At 35.1% G+C, this 5,066-nt stretch overlaps 1 pseudogene across 1 annotated transcript; it reads right to left on the bottom strand.

Moving 5' to 3' along the window:
• Positions 1 to 2,516: 2,516 nt before the first annotated feature.
• LOC144578902 (cleavage stimulation factor subunit 1 pseudogene) lies at positions 2,517 to 4,189 on the bottom strand (annotated as a pseudogene). Its single transcript, XR_013525380.1, has one exon. The product of XR_013525380.1 is annotated as a cleavage stimulation factor subunit 1 pseudogene (transcript).
• Between the last annotated feature and the right edge of the window lie 877 nt (positions 4,190 to 5,066).

The raw sequence follows: 5,066 nt of genomic DNA on the forward strand, positions 1-5,066 counted from the left end.
GTATATACTCCAAAACACAGTAGAAATAAACATTGTATATTTTTTTTGACAGTTTATATTCAGAGTAATTTTGCTTTTAACATTGGGGTGCCTAGATAATATTTAGTTTGTTTTCGTTTCACTTAAATTTAGAATTTCGATATTTTACATGAGAGAGCAGGTTGAGTTGGTGTATATACTCCAGAACAGAGTAGAAAAAGGCATTGAATATTTTTTCTGACAGATTACATTCATAGCAATCTTACTTTTAACATTGGGTGCCTAGATAATATTTAGATTTTTTTCGATTCGCTTAAATATAGAATTTCTGTATTTTACATGAGAGAGCATATGGAGTTGGTGTACATACTCCAAAACAGAGTAGAAAAGGGCATTGTATATTTATTCTGACAGATTATATTCAGAGCAACTTTGGTTTTAACATTGGGGTGCGTAGATAATATTTAGATATTTTCGATTCTGGTAAAATTTATATTTCTGAATTTTACATGAGAGTGCATACTGAGTTGGTGTATATACTCCAAAACAGTGTAGAATAAGGAATTGTATATTTTTTTAACAGACTATATTCAGAGCCATTTTTTTGTACTTTGAAGCGCCTAGATATTATTTAGATATTTTACGATTCGCGTAAAATTAAAATTTTGGTATTTTACATGAGAGAGCATACTGAGTTGGTGTATATAATCCAAAACAGAGTAGAATAAGGCATTGTATATTTTTTCTAACAGACTATATTCAGAGCCATTTTCTTTTAACTGTGGGGTGCCTAGATATTATTTAGATTTTTTTCGATTTACGAAAAATTAGAATTTCTGTATTTTACATGAGAGAGCATATTGAGTTGGTGTATATACTCAAAACAAAGTAGAATAGGGCATTGTATATTTTTTCTGACAGATTATATTCAGAGCAATTTTGCTTTTAATTTTGGGGTGCCTAGATAATATTTAGATTTTTTGCGATTCTATTAAATATAGAATATCTGTAATTTACATGAGAGAGCATACAGAGTTGGTGTATATACTCCAAAACAGAGTAGAATAGGGCATTGTATATTTTTTCTGACAGATTATATTCAGAGCAATTTTGTTTTTAACATTCGAGTGCCTAGATAATATTTAGATTTTTTTTCGATTCACGTAAATTGAGAATTTCGGTATTTTACATGAGAGAGCCTACTGAGTTGGTGTATATACTACAAAACAAAGTAGAAAAGAGCATTGTATATTTTTTCTGACAGATTATATTCAGAGCAATTTTGCTTTTAACATTGGGGTGCCTAGATAATATTTAGATTTTTTTCAATTCACGTAAAATTAGAATTTCGGTATTTTACATGAGAGGGCATACTGAGTTGGTGTATATACTCCAACACAGAGTAGAATAAGACATTGTATATATTTTATAACAGACTATATTAAGAGCCATTGTCTTTTAACTTTGGGCACCGAGATATTTTCATTTATTTCGATTTGCATAAAATTAGAAGTTCGGTATTTTACATAAGAGAGCATATTGATTTGGTGTATATACTCCAAAACAGAGTAGAAAAGGGCATTGTATATTTTTTCCGACAGTTCATATTCAGATAAATTTTGCTTTTAAAGTTTGGGTGCCTAGATAATATTTAGATTCTTTTTGATTCGCTTAAATATACAATTTCTGTATTTTACATGAGAGAGCATAATGAGTTTGTGTATATGCTTCAAAACAGAGTAGAAAAAGGCATTGCATATTTTTTCTGACACCTTATATTCAGAGCAATCTTGTTATTAACATTTGGGTGCCTAGATAATATTCAGATTTTTTTAGATTCGCTTAAATATAAAATTTCTGTATTTTACATGAGAGAGCATATGGAGTTGGTGTATATACTCCAAAACAGAGTAGAATAAGTCATTGTATATTTTTTCTAACAGACTATATTCAGAGCCATTTTCTTTTAGCTTTGTGATGCCTAGATATTATTTAGATTTTTTTCTATTCACGTAAAGTTTGAATTTCGGTATTTTACATGAGAGAGCCAATTGAGTTGGTGTATATACTTCAAAACAGAGTAGAAATGGGCATTGTTTATTGTTTCTGACATATTATATTCAGAGCAATTTTTCTTTAAACATTGGGTTGCCTAGATAATATTTAGATTTTTTCGATTCATGTAAAATTAGAATTTCGTTATTTTTCATGAGAGAGCAAACTGAGTTGGTGTATATACTCCACAATAGAGTAGAATAAGGCAATTTATATTTTTTCTAACAGACTACATTCAGAGCCATTTTCTTTTCACTTTGGGCGCCTAGATTTTTTTTTTTTTTTTTTAAAGTTGCAGATCTGAGCTTTATTATCAGAATAACATCATTTCAGGATTCTCTAAAATGCTTCTGATATGGCACAAAACTCTGGAGTCTCAGAGCTGCATGCCTACTTATCTATTCAAATATACCTGGAAAGGAAATACACAAAGGGTTTAGCAGAACAATCAAGAAAGCTGTCAAAAGAACCAAATGAAAATCCCTCATGACAAAAGCACTTTAATACCCTATTCTTCTTCAATCAAGAGATCAAAAGAAATGGCAAGGCCTGTATTTACAAAACCGATGAAAATCACACTGTAATAATCAGTGAACATAGCACTGCACAGGTCTGTGTTTCCAACTTTTCCCACCATGATTCTACATCAAGGTAAAAAAAGATTCTTTTATACAAATCCAAGAAGGATGTGGACAGAGATGGCAGCACAACTGTCAAAGATGGTGCACTGACTTACGACCACAGCTGGAGACAGGACGTGGGGGAGGAGGGCAGAGTTCTCGAGAAAGCCCCCTGTGGACAGGGTGGATCAGTCGGTGGTGGATCTCCGGTACCAAAATCGCTCTCTGAAGTCATCGCTGCACGTCATGAACCCAGGGTTGGTGGGTGAGTGCACTATGCAGCGTACAATGTTGTTGTGCCCCAAGGAGAGCAGGTTTCTCCGCTCGGCCGTCCTAGAGTCCCAGCAGCAGAGACTGATCGTCCTCTCGTCGGGCAGCAACACATAGTCCTCGGTGTGGTTAAACACAGCCTTTGTCTGGTGCACCTGGCGTCCACTCACACCCGCACCCGTGTATCTGACCAGTGTTCGTCCTGTTGATATTTCCCAAAGTTTAGCTACAGAGTCTTTTCCACTTGAGAGAATGTATTTAGAATTTTTGGAAAAAATGGCAGAACAAACTTCAGCCCCATCGTGTGCTTTTTCAAAAGTTGTGATGCATCGATTTGAAACACCATCCCATAATTTGATGCAGCCGTCCTTGCTTCCAGTTACGTACATATTGGCACTAGAATTGTAATTAACGGAACATATAGCATCGGTGTGTTGATCTTGAGGATTGCAAGAGACAAAACATTGAAAGGTGTTGATATCATATAGACGAAGAGTAGGATGCTGAGTTCCAACAAGTATAAAGTCTCCAGAAGGATGAAAAGAGATGGAGCGTAACATTTCAGCTTCCTGAATGTATTTGAAGGCTCTTTTTGCTGATGGTTTGGAATAATCAAATAATTTAAGAGTATAATCCCTTGAACCAGAAGCCAGAATCTGTTCTGTTGGGTGGAAAGCGAGGCATGTGACTTCATCCACATGGTCATAAAGAGTTCGAATCACTGGGTGGTTTTCCATATTTTGTTGTGCGGTCTCATTCATCATGACCTCTATTGGCATGGCACTTTTGGCTAACATCCTCTCTGTGTCAAGTATCTTTATCGAAGCATCAGCAGACCCAGTAGCTATTAACTGTCCATCTCTACTATAGGTAGCTAAATGGCATGGTCCCTTATGTGATGTGACATAGCATGTTTCATACTCAGAAGCCTCTGGGGACATAGTCTGGACATCTGCATCAAATTCCAGGTCAATTCCTGTGCCAGGGGCAACAGTATCTGAACGACCAATTGCATACTGCACTGCGGTGTCATCATTTTCCATTCCTAGTTTGATGAGATGCAGGAGCTGCTCCGAGGGTGCACAGACAGACTGAGGCTTGATTTCATTGATGAGGCCATTGGCGATGCTGATGTAGCCGTCATACAGCCGCTGGCTAATGATCAGCTTGTAGAGCTGCTGGAGGTCCTTCAAGCCCACTTTGGTTCGATACATCTTGGAGAAGAGGAAGACAGTTTACCTGCCAGCGGCTGGTCCGGTTCTCTCCGCGCCTAGATATTTTTTAGATTTTTTTCGATTCGCGTAAAATTTGAATTTCGGTATTTTACATGAGAGACCATATCGAGTTGGTGTATATACTACAAAACAAAGTAGAAAAAAGCATTGTATATTTTGTCTGACAGATTATATTCAGAGCAATTTTGCTTTTAACATTCGGGTGCCAAGATTATATTTAGATTTTTATCGATTCACGTAAAATTAGAATTTCGGTATTTTACATTAGAGAGCATATTGAGTTGGTGTATATACTCCAAAACAGAGTAGAAAAGGGCTTTGTATATTTTTTCTGACAGATTATATTCAGAACAATTTTTCTATTAACATTGGGGTGCCTTGATAATGTTTAGATTTGTTTCGATTCACGTAAAATTAGAATTTCGGTATTTTATATAAGAGAGCGTACTGAGTTGGTGTATATACTCCAAAACAGAGTAGAATATGGCATTGTATATTTTTTCTAAATGACTATATTCTGAGCCATTTTCTTTTTACGTTGGGGCGCCTAGATATTATTAAGATTTTTTTCGATTCGCTTAAAAATACAATTTCTGTATTTTACATGAGAGAGCATATTGAGTTGGTATATATACTCCAAAACAGAGTAGAAAAGGGCATTGTATATTTTTTCTGACAGTTCATGTTCAGAGCAATTTTTCTTTTAACGTTGGGGTGCCTAGATAATATTTAGATTTTTTTCGATTCGCTTAAATATGGAATTTCTGTATTTCACATGAGAAAGCATATGGAGTTGGTGTATATACTTCAAAACAGAGTAGAATAAGGCATTGTATATTTTCTCTGACACATTATATTCAGAGCAATTTTGCTTTTAACATTGGGGTGCCTAGATAATATTTAGATT

Source organism: Callithrix jacchus, chromosome 13 (genome assembly GCF_049354715.1).
Source record: "Callithrix jacchus isolate 240 chromosome 13, calJac240_pri, whole genome shotgun sequence".
NCBI lineage: Eukaryota > Metazoa > Chordata > Mammalia > Primates > Cebidae > Callithrix > Callithrix jacchus.